The sequence below is a fragment of the Phacochoerus africanus genome, chromosome 2 (genome assembly GCF_016906955.1).
Source record: "Phacochoerus africanus isolate WHEZ1 chromosome 2, ROS_Pafr_v1, whole genome shotgun sequence".
Taxonomy (NCBI): Eukaryota; Metazoa; Chordata; class Mammalia; order Artiodactyla; family Suidae; genus Phacochoerus; species Phacochoerus africanus.
The window spans coordinates 21083630-21096267 of NC_062545.1; the positions used below are offsets into that span (position 1 = coordinate 21083630).

The following is a 12638-nucleotide window of genomic DNA, read 5'->3' on the forward strand; positions in this document are numbered from 1 at the left end:
TAAATGCAAAAATCCTCAACAAAATAATAGCTAATGGAATTCAATAATACATTAAAAGGATAATATACAAAAGACCAAGTGGGATTTATTCCAAAGATGCAAGAATGTTTCAAACTGCAAATAAATAAGTGTAAAACATCACATTAATAATCATTACATAGAATCATCTATTCAATAGATGCAGAAAAATCATTTGACAAAATTCAACATGTATTTAGATTAAAAACTTTCAATGAAGTGGGCATACGAGGAATGTACCTTAATATAATAAAGGCCATATATGACAAACCCACAGCTAACATTATATCAGTGGTGACAAGCTAAAAGATTTTCCTCTAAGATAAGGAACAAGACAAAGATATCCACTCTTGCCACTTCCACTCAACTTAGTATTAGAAGACCTAACATACTGCAATTAGGCAAGAAAAAGAAATAAAGGGCATCCAAACTGGAAAGAAAATGGTAAAACTGTCACTGTTAGCAGATGACATGACTCTATACAGAGCGAACCCTAAAGACGTCACACACACACACAAAAAAACCTGTTAGAACCAATAAATGAATTCTGTAATGTCACAGGATACAAAATCAATATGCAGAAATCTGTAGCATTTCTATGCACTTAGAACAAACTACTAGAAAGAGGAATTAAGAAAATAATCAGGAGTTCCCGTCATGGCTCAGTGGTTAATGAATCCGATTAAGAACCATGAGGTTGCAGGTTCAATCCCTGGCCTTGCTCAGTGGGTTAAGGATCTGGTGTTGCTGTGAGTTGTGGTGTAGGTTGCAGATGCGGCTCGGATCCTGCATTGCTATGGCTCTGGCGTAGGCCAGTGGTTTGGCTCCAATTAGACCCCTAGCCTGGGAACCTCCATATGCTGCAGGAGCAACCCAAGAAATGGCAAAAAGACAAAAAAAAAAAAAAAGAAAACAATTACATCAAAACAAATAAGGCACCTAGGAAAAAATTTGCCCTTTTTAGGCCCATACCCACAGCATGTGGAGGTTCCCAGGCTAGGGGTCCAATTGAAGCTGTAGCCACCAGCCTAGGCTAGAGCCACAGCAAATCAGGATCCAAGCCAGATGTGCAATCTACACCACCGTTCACAGCAACACCAGATCCTTAACCCAATGAACCAGGCCAGGGATCGAACCCACATCCCCATGGATACTAGTCAGGTTCATTAACCAGTGAGCCATACCTAGGGAACTCCCATACCTAGGAAAAAAATTAACCAATGGGGTAAAATGCACTATAAGACAGTGATGAATAAACTGAAGATGATACAAACATATGGAAAGAAATACCACGTTCATGGATTGTAAGAATATTGTTAAAATGTCCATATAACCCAAAACGACCTACAGATTCAATGCAATCCCTACCAAAATGTCAACGGCATATTTCAGAGAAATAGAAAGAATAATTCTAGACATTGTATGGAACCACGAAAGATCCCAATTAGCCAAAACAATCTTGAGAAAAAAGAACAAAGCTAGAGGTATCACACTCCCTGGTTTTCAAACTATCCTATAAAGCCATAGTAATTAAAACAGTAAGGTATTGGCACAAAACAGACACAAAGATGAATAGAACAGAACCGAAAATCCAGAAATAAATCCACACACATATGGACAACTAATTTATGACTAAGGAGCAAAGAACATATAAATGGAGAAAGAATAAACTCTTCAATAAATGGTGTTGTGAAAACTGAATAGCCACATGCAAAAAATGAAACTAGACCACTGTCTTACATCCTACACCAAATTACCTTGAGATGGATTAAACGTAAGACCTGAAAACATAAAAAATTCCTAGAAGAAAAGATAGACAGTAACTTCACTGACTCAGTCTTAGTGATGTTCCTGTGGATCTGATTCCAAAGGCAAGGGAAACAAAAGCAAAAATAAACAAATGGGACTACATCAAACTAAAGTGCTTCTGCACAGCAAAGGAAACCATTATCAAAATGAAAGGGCAACCTACAAAACTGGAGAAAATATTTGCAAATCATATATCCAGTAAGGGGTTAATATCCAAAATATATAAAAATTTCATATAACTCAACAACAAAAACAAACATCCTGATTTTAAAATAGGCAGAATATCTGAACATTTTCCCAAAGACATAAAGTTGGGCAACAGGCACATGAAAAGATACTCAACATTACTAGTTGTTAGGAAAATAAAAATCAAAACCACAATGTGATGTCACCTCACATGTTAGAATGGCTACCATAGCAAAGAAAGAAATAGTAAATGATGGTGAGAGTGTGGAGAAAAAGAACCCTCATAAACTGTTGGTAGAACTATAAACCGCTGCAGGAAAAAAACATAGAAATTCCTCAAAAAATTAAAAATCGTGTAACCCAGCAATTTCACATCTGGGTATTTATCCAAAGAACACAAAAAACACTAATTCAAAAAGACATAAGCCACCCTATGTTCATTGCAGCATTATTTACAACAGTCAAGATATAGAAACAAAGTTTCCAATGATGAATAAAGAAGATATATGTATGTATATACACACACACACAATAGGCTAAACCTTAACCATTAAAAAAAGAACAAGGGACTTCCCATTGTGGCTCAGCAGTAACCCCACTAGTATCCATAAGGATGCAAATTTGATCCCTGGCCCCTGCTCAGTGGATTAAGGATCTGGCATTGCTGCAAGACGCAGTATAGGTCACAAACGCAGCTTGGATATGGTGTTGCTGTTGCTGTGGGGTCGGCCAGCATCTCTAGCTCCTAACCTGGGAATCTCCTATGCTGTGGGTGTGGTCCTAAAAAGACAAAAACAAAAAACAAAAACAAAAAAACAAACCGCCCTTTGCGACAACATGGATGTTTTAATAATCGGAGGTATTATGCTAAATAGAATGTCAGAAAGATAAATACTTTTTAATTGCACATATATGCGGAATCTTAACAAAATAAAACCAGACTCACAGATAAAGAGATAAGATTAGTGGTTACCAGAGGGGAGAGGCTGGGGGGCTGGGGGCAAACAGATGAAGGGGGTCAACTGTATGATGATGGAATGTTAATATATATGTGATGGTGATCACTTCATAGTGCATACAGATGTCAAATTATAATGCTGTACACCGGAAACTTACATATTAAAACAAACAAATTTGGGCCACCTGACTCTTAATCAGTTCTGTGTTGCCACTTAGGACCTAGGCTGCATATTTCACAATTTACATGCACTCGTATGTTTACACATAAAGGAGACTGGAATTGAGACAAATATTTGATACTTTTTTCTTTATTTAAATTTTAGTTTATGATTTTTATTTTTTCCATTATAGCTGATTTACCTTAATAATCTACTTTTTCAATGCAATTTTAAACATTACCTTAGTGAACTGCTAGCCTCACTACACTGCATTAATAAAACAAATGACTGAAAATACAACTTAAATCCAAAGATAAATTTGAGACGAATTGCACGAGTACATTCATGAACTACTTCGGTGACAAAAACAATACAAATGATTCCTGAACTACTCAAGTGTTTTCCTTTGTGGGCTTCTAAATCTCCATTTTCCTCATCAGCAAGGTCCACACTAACAGAAGAAAGAGAAAGAGTAGAAGAAGGGGGAAAAAAGTGTGAGAATGCCTGAACCCACACTATCCTAGCTATACTAACTATACTTTCTTATTTTCTGTGTTCTTGATGCTCTGGCATCTGGGGCCTTGCTGACCAGGGAGGGACTGCTCCTCCCAGTGTGAGATGACTCCTGGAAACACCAGAAAACTCAGGGCAGCCCCTTCGTTCCAGAGCCTGCTGAAATTACTCAAACTAGCCAATCAGCCTGTTTGCCGTGCCTTATTCCTCCCACCTGTGAAAACCACAATAAAGCTTCTTGCTCTTGCTTTTCCCTTTCTCCCTCTGCCTCCTGATCGACCCCGGTTCTTCCCTACACGGTGCGCTGGGGCTCATGTTTCCAGGGATCTGTGAGTATAAAAACATTCTTACCTCACGACATTCTGCATGTCTTACCACATCTGACTTCAAGACACATATCCTAAATGAAGATTAGCATGTGTACAACAAACAGGATGGACTGTGAAATATACTCATTGGATTTCAACGTTGCTCATTAGAAATAAGCATTTCTATAGCTCATACAATGCACAGACACTTTGTTAGACAGTTGCCATTTCACTTCAGTAAGGACCCAGTGCAATCATTCCTTCTCTGCCAAGCACTCTGATAAGTGGTTCAGAGATATCAAAATCAATTTGGATAAAAATGAAACCAGGCGGTTCGAAAGAGCCTTGCTTATTAGGTTTAGGATCCGGGGTTGCTGTGAGCTGTGGTGTGGGTTGCAGAGGAGGCTTGCATCCCGTGTTGCTGTGGCTCTGGTATAGACTGGAGGCTACAGCTCCAAATGGACCCCTAGCCTGGGAACTTCCATATGCCGAGGGTGTGGCCCTAAAAAGACTGGGGGGAAAAAAAAAAAAAAGATCTCCAAGTTCCAACTTGCTACTAAGGACAAAGAAAGCTTCCTGCTCAGGATTTCTAAAATCGGACACAACTTCTGTGTTTTAAAGCTGATAACTAATCCAAATTTCTATTCTTCTTTAACTTCACAATGAGTTTTGGAGTTTGAAAGAAACAAAGATGATGGATATGATGAGGAAATGCATACAATTAAAATTATAGCTCATGTGAGTTGGGTCAGTGATTTGGAATACTTTTCAATGGCAGATATTTCGTAACTGATTCAAAAAGGTCAGTTTACAGGCTGGATTACACATATCCTTAACATGCTCCTAAACACAGTAATTGTGGATCAGAATTTTACAGTCAGAATAAGACAGACAGTATTTAACAAATAAATTTGTCTCAAATTAACCAGTAGATGTCACTATTTAAATGTATTGGCCACAGTTTTCCTACAGGGTTCTACATAAAGTCCAAGAGAAAAAAAATCATGTGGAATAACCTAAAACATGCTTATAAATCCAAACTCATTTATAGTTCAACTTAGTGACTTAATTTCTTGTTGTTAAAATAATCATTGGAAAATCATTCTTAGTAGTGGTATACCGACAAAGGATTCAAATTTAAATTCTAAATTTTTTAAAGATTTTAAATCTAAAGAATCTAACATAACAGATCTACTCCTCAAGGAAAAGTAAAAATCTTGCTACATTTTTGGACACGATTTCAATTTTTAAGAACTACCCATATCCTCTAGCTATGTATGTAATTTTGTGTGAAAGAAAACATTACCCTTTACATGTATGAAGGAAAATTGTGTCTAACTGTCCCTATCACATAGGTATAATGGGTCTGGGTGTGTGATAGCGTCTGTCGAGTATGAATGTCTTCTACATATGCATGTAGAAGTGTTTTGAAAAACTGTAAAGTGGTCTACACATGCAAGATAAGATTTCTTCCTGTTTGCACAGTGCAGTTCTAGTGTACTTTCTACAAAAGATGGCTCCAGAAAAGGGAAGAGAACTCAGTTATGAAACACCCACTTTCATGAGAAGACTATTACAGCTTCACAACCACTTTGTGGAAATTAATATTATTTCCCCATTTGCTGAAATGAAGAAAGAAGGCTGATTGATAACCTGGGAAAGTCGATGAGTTTCTCTGACCCCAAAGCCTGGGTTCTTCCTCCTGAGTTGTCATGATAGATAGGTAAGTTCATAAACTGAATCACATTTATTTTTATTTTTTTGTCTTTTTAGGGCCACACCCTCAGCATACGGATGTTTCCAGGCTAGGGGTTGAATTGGACCTACACCACAGCCACAGCCAGGCCAGATCCAAGCCACTTCTGCAACCTACACACAGCTCGTGGCAAGGTTGGATCCTTAACCCACTGAGGGAGGCCAGGGATCAAACCTGAGTCCTCATGAATACTAGGAGGGTTCATCACAGCTGAGCCACAATGGGAAGTCCTGATTCATTCTTAGAGTTGGCTGGATTAAATTAAAATGCACTTAGTGAATCCTGCTAGCCAGAGAAAATCAATGGTAGAACATTTTGTAAAGGATACAGTAAAGCAAAAGATTTCATCAAAACTGGCACATGAAGATGGCAGTTAAGTAGGCCAGATATGTTGATCAAAAACTTGCGATTCGGTGCCCTAAGATCCATCGGATAGATTCTCTTGTTTCCAGACCCACAGCTGTCAGATATCATTTCACCCCCTTATGTGGCATCTCAGTTATCTGTCAGAATTTTAATAAGACCAAGAAGCATAATGGCTGGTCTTTTACCATCTCTACCAGCGCATCACAGTAGCAGCTTACGATTGACTAGAGGCTTGATTTACGATATTTCATTTTAAAGGGACAAAGTAAAAATCTTGCACTCTTTGGCTGATTCTTGGAAGTATTGTTCCCTATTTGCACTTGAACGTATTAATACAAACAAATTAGCAAGAGTCCTTCCGTTCAGACTGGAAAGGCTTCAAGTCAATATTGTTCCTCTCCTTGCTCAGCTTTTAAGGAGGAACAGAGACATAGACTGAGCTCTTCTAACTGGCTATTGACTGAATTAAACCATTTTCCTAAAAAAAAAAATATTTTCTGCAATTCAACATGCCCCCCTGTCCAGAGCACATATTCTATATCAATAGAGACAGATACTTTCAAATGCAACATTTATCAGGTTGCTTCTTGTTTTGGATCCTTTGGTGGACTCCAGGCACCATACTTACCATGGTTTCAAGGTAATTTCCTCCACCTGTATCTCTCCCACTCTTTTCTGTCCTTTCCTGAGCCTGCTCCACTTTCTTCCGTTCTCAACTAAAGCTCACTCTCTGGGAAAGAGTTAGGGCTTCGGGAATTGTTCTTTAGCTCCCTGGGCATAATTCGTATTTTCTCATTATAAATGCAGTTTATTAAAATCTCTATCCTTCACTATCTAAGCTCCTCGAGGGAGAGGCTGGCTTATTTATCTGCATATCTCAAGTGTCTAACAGTGACTGGCTCATAGCCAGTTCTTGGTGCCGGCAGGATGCTTATTTCTAAACTGTTTAGACATGCTTTCTTTTTCTCCTTCCTCCCCTTCCCTTCTTGAACAATTCAATTCTAAATCCATTAGTACTGGCCCAAGCAAAGTAGCTGTAACAGGGGATGGGGGTGCGTGGGGGGTAATTTGGGGAGTTACAAATATGGATAGAAAAACCAGAACAAAATTTGTAGTGTTGGATCAGAATTAGAGGTATTGGCATGAACTCCTACATCTAAGTAGATAATACAGGTGTGTATACAAACACACACACACACACTCCCTAATTCTGTCCACTGAGAGAGAGACTGAGAACAGTAACTCATCAAAACCAATGAGCACACCTAGCACTGAGATCTTGGTTTCTAACCATCATTCTCCACTAAAGGAAACAGGAGTTCTTTTCAAAATGTCTGATTCTAGGGCTGGGTCAGAAAGACCCAGCATGGAATAGCTTGGACTAGGAAGTAAGGAAGGGCTAAAAAATGATGAAAACTTGTCAAAAGGCAACTTGAATAGACTCCCACTGGCCAAATCTGGGACCCTTTGAGTGTCAAAATGAGTGATTATAAAATGGACTGTAACCATTAATTAAAATAGGCCACCCTGAATGCACAATTACATGACTTATGATTCCATAAATAACTCAATAAAATGCAAAGTTTGATGAGTAATGGGCTATTTACATAGCTTCAAAGCATTTCCCCATAAAAAATATGCATTAATCACAAAAGGTAACTCAAGTGGAGAAGCCTGGCAGCGAAGCCTACCAAGTGAATTAAGATCAGTAACAGGACACACCAAAAGCATGCCACCTGAGAGGAGGCAATGCAGAGTCACTTCTGGGATAGCCTGCTTTACAGGCATAACCTGAATCTAACTAAGAGGAAACACTGAACAAACCCAAATTGAAAAAAGGCTGTTCTACAAAATGATGAACCTGTAATCTTCACAAGTATCAAAATCAGGAAAGGCAGGAGAGACTAAGGAATCCTTCCAGATTGAAGAAGCCTAAGACTCTGAACAAGAGCCTTTTACTTTAAAGGACAACTGGTGATTAAATGGGACCTAGGACTCGATTAGATGGTAAATTATCAACGTTAATTTCCTGATTTTAACGGTTGTACTGGAGCATCTATTTCGTATTTTACTTTCAGATGATTTTTTTTTAAAAAAAGGTTCTTTGCAGTGTACATGCAGCTTTTTTCTCCTATAGGTTTTAGATAACTTTCGCTTTTTAAAAGTATCAGAAAAAAGACCAAAAAAACAAGAAACCCAAACCAGACCATGCCATTAGTATTTTACAATTCTTAGCCAATTAAAAATTAGGCTTGGGATGAAAATGCCGTAAAATCGGTTTGTAATGATCTTTGTACAACTATAAATGTAATAAAATTCATTGATTAAAAAATAAAAATGATCAAAAAATTAGAGTTCATTTTGTAGCTATGACACATACTGTCTCCGTCTTCATGGATTTAATGGAAGAATTGTGTTCATACAATTACTTTTGGCCGAAAAAAAGGGGAAAAGCTAGAGTTTTAATTGTGACTTTTCTGCGGAGGGAGTTTTCTAACTACAAGCCCAAATCACAAGCTCCCTTCCTGCCCAGCGGGCTGCCTCCTTGCAAGCGAGGGAACTGAGCCCCTCCACGCTAGCTACCGCCAGAATCCCCGCCCCGCCCGGGCCCCCGCGAAGCTGTGGACCCCGCGCCCCACCGCCCCCACTCCCGCGCACGCCGCCCGGGGACAGAGCCCGCGCCCCATGCCCAACCCCGCCCCCTGCGGCGCCCCTGGCTTGAGAAGCGGCCTGTAGGGGTTGCGCCTTTCTGAGACAGGATTCCCAAATCCGAGGCGTGGTGTGCTGGGAGCAATTTATATCTAAAAAGTAAAGTTTTAATGAAGAAAGACGGGAAAAAGCACATCTACCAGGAGTGGGGTTCGAACCCACGCGGACATATGTCCATTGGATCTTAAGTCCAACGCCTTAACCACTCGGCCATCCTGGTGCAGGCGAACGATCTTTCTTCCGTGCTTCCTACAAGCTGTACTCCACCGTCCTGCTCGCACCCTCCCTCAGGAATGCCGAGAGGCCTTCGCCGCCGCTCCCTCAGTTCTCCCAACGCGCTCCGGGGAGGCCTCCCCGCCGGAGCCTCTCTCTCCCACCGCCGCTCACTGTTGCCCCCGGCCCGCCGCGGCTGCGAGGGCAACTGCAGCCGAGCTCGGTGCGCCGGCGGCGGCGCGGCCTGGCTGCTTGCTCAGTCGCGACGCCGGCCCAGCCACTCAGCTTTCGGTTTCGAGGTGCGCGGGCGCGGGAAACAAGCTAGTAAACCTCTGGATTCCAAAGAGCGCTTTTTGGAGGCGCCCGGGACTCGTGGCGGGGCTGGGGTGCGGCCCAGAGAGCGGCGTTTGGTTTGTTTTATTCTAGGTAGAATAAACTTCAAGGAATGAGTTGCATGGGCCGCAGTAGAGTTCTTGGGCCCCGGTATCCGCGGGCCGCTTTTCTTAAGTCACAGGAGAAGGGAGCGTTGTAACAACGTTTGTGTCTATACTGCGCCCACACGTGCAGGGAATGTGGCATAATTCGACCTCCCCTCTGGCTGTTGTCACCTCTCAGTTGCTGTGCAGGGGCCTCCTCTTTGCTCTCAGACCCACCCGTGCACCTAGACGTGTGTGTTCTCTTAACTGTGCTGCAATACTTTCCTTCCTTCCTGGGCACCAGAGATTTCACTTCGTCCCCTCTCTTCCTTTTCCAGGGCTTTCCCTCCGCCACCCAGGACTTGGAGTCCCCCACAGAGCCGAGGCTCCTGTGTTCTAGAGCTTCAGGAGCTTGGGGACTGAGCCACCATCTGGCAGTCACGCCCTTGTTCAGACAGTGCAGGCGGCTGCCTTAGACCGAGAACTTCCGTCAGCCTGGAGACTGTACACATTCACGTCATCAACTGGCTCCTCACCCACTGGGTCACATCGTAAGACACCCATTGCCCTGCCACCTCCTGGACGCCTGTGATCCCTGGGAACATTGCCATGACCTGTGGAGGCCTCACCCAGCCTGCTGCCCTGGTTCTCTGAGTTCCAGGCAAGCACATGGACCGCCCCTGAGAGAGCTCCTGGGGATAATAAATGGAGGAGTGGCCCCGTACCCACTTTGCCACATAATGGTGTCAGGGGTCTGCAGCTGGTGTCTGCATCGCTGCCTTAACACCATCCCTCCAGCTAAGTGGGAGGCCTGGTGAGAGAAGGGGAACTTGGACCCTGCCAGGGCCTAGTGGCATTCATGTGGTGACACAGGATCTCTCTCTCTCTCTCTGTCTGTCTCACACACACAAACTGCTTACCATCTCCATCTAGGAGGCTAAGTTCTGACTGAACACTAGGAAACAGGCCTCAAAATGAAGAAAGTTCCAAAGTGTGTTTAAAAGATGCTGGCAACTGCAAGGCATGACAAATATCCACTTGAATGTTGGAACAAAATGTGAAAAGCAATGTGCAATGATGTTTGTTAGAACTGACAATATTAGAGAGCAGGTGACAATATTAAGACAGATTTTATAACACTGAAATGGCCTCAAGTTCAGGAAATTGCACTTACATACTTCTTAGGGGAAAAGGTCTCTTTTTAAACTGTTTTTCACTGTGTGTATTTAAACCATGATATTCTTTATGCATTCTATGGTGGTTTGAAAAAAATAGGTCCACAACTGCTTTGATTCACCTTCCTTCAAGAGATGGAGCCTAACTCCCTTCCCCGCAATGTGGACTGGATCTAGCGGCTCATTGCGCAGGCATAGAATGAAACAGAAGAGATAGTATTCCAAGGCTAGGTCATCAAAAGGCACTGTTGCTATCAGCTTCGTTTCTCTCTTTGGATCCTTCCCCCTGGAGGAAACCAGCTGCCATGTCCTGAGCAGCCTTCTGAGAAGCCCTTGTGGTGAAGAGCAGCCAGCAAGGGCCTGAGGTCCCAGCCCTGCCAAGCCTTTGGGTGGCTGTAGCGCAGGCCAGCGTCTTGGCTACAACCTTTTGAGAGACCCTGAATCGGAACCACTCAGCCCTGAGTTCCTGACCCTCTGAAACTAGGTTAAGTTAGTATTTATATTTTAGGCTATTAATTTTGTATTATTTTTCTGTCCCTATTGGGAACAAATACATTTACTAGTCAAAGGTAGTTTCTCCAGCTTTGACAATGTATTCACAGGCGTATATTTTATTTCCATATGAAATATTTTGAAAGAATAATCCTGCTGACCCTTTTGGTAACATTGAACTTTCCTTCCTCCATTTGCTTTCAAACTCTTGAAGAGAACTGCCTCAACTTTCCAACTCCACTCATTTACTTTTCCCCAGAATCCTCTACTGCGTGGCTTCTACCCTTACTCTTCTATCTTTTCAGAATGAAACCATCTTTACTAAAACAGATTCAAATTGTGAAAGCCGTATGAAGTTCAAACAATATAGAAGTGAATAAAGTAGAATGCATAGCCCCTTTCCACAACCACTTCAATTCCAGTCATGCTAAATTGGGACCCCTTGTCCCTTAAAGATGCTAAGCCATTTTCTGTCTCTCTCTTCCAGCTTTCTGCCCAGCTTCCCTTCAAGGCCCAGCAGAAACCCTCCCCTCCCACCCCACACACAATTGTAAAGTGGAGTAAATACAAGTTACACTTACCTGCAAATACGAGTGTATGAAACTTAGGAAGTTCACCAAGTTAGACTTTAGGAGTATCCTTATCACTCTGCCACATCTTATTTACTCTAATAAAATAAAGTATGTGATGAAATTAGGATAACATTAAAGTGTGTGATAATATATTCTTGGTGATATAATTTTCTAAGTTATAGAGTTTAAATTTTTTGTCTAAAATCTCATGAAATATACATTGCTTCCATATTAAGCAGTGTATAAATTATTTTTGTCCATAATTAAGGGTTGTTATGACAGCAATGATTTTTCTACAGGTGAACCAAGAGACAGCAGGATGTCAATGTAAAGATCTTATTTAGACCGTGGAGTTAATAGATGTAGTTCAAATTCTAATTTTTTCCAAGCAGAGTAGGCAATATACTTAACATCTCAAGTCTCAATTTCCTCATTTATAAAGTGGGCATACGAATACCTGCCTCAGATAACTATTGTGAGAATTAAGTGGAAAAAGTCTGTCAAGTATCTAGCGGGGTGCTTGGCTGGAGCAGAGTTCCTGTGATAGTCAAAGCTGCTTTTCCAATGGCCCATCCCAATTTGATGATTTCAAGAAAGGTAGACTCCGCCCCCTGCCCCAGGGATGAGTCATTATTGGTTTTTTGCCAATAATTGGTCTGAGGCAGGGATAAGGGGGAGAAGGGTAAGTGATCTAGTTCTGGCCAATGGGAGATAAGGGAAAGTTGTCTGGGGCTTCTGAAAAAGGTATATCTTTCTGAATTAAAAAAAAAAAAAATTTTCTGATGTGGCTCAGAGGACCCAACATAGTGTCTACGAGTGTTTGATCCCTGCCTCAATCAGTGAGTTAAGGATCCAGCGTGGCTGCAAGTTGCATGTAGGTCTCAGATGCAGCTGGGATCTGGGGTTGCCATGGTGTAGGCCAGCAGCTGTAGCTCTGATTTGACCCCTGGTCTGGAAACTTCCATATGCTGTGGGTGCAGCCATTAA

General features: G+C 41.7%; 1 non-coding gene across 1 annotated transcript; it reads right to left on the reverse strand.

The window, feature by feature from the left end:
* Nucleotides 1-8920: 8920 nt before the first annotated feature.
* On the reverse strand, nucleotides 8921-9003 carry TRNAL-UAA (transfer RNA leucine (anticodon UAA)). Its single transcript has one exon. It is a non-coding gene; the product is annotated as a tRNA-Leu (tRNA).
* Between the last annotated feature and the right edge of the window lie 3635 nt (nucleotides 9004-12638).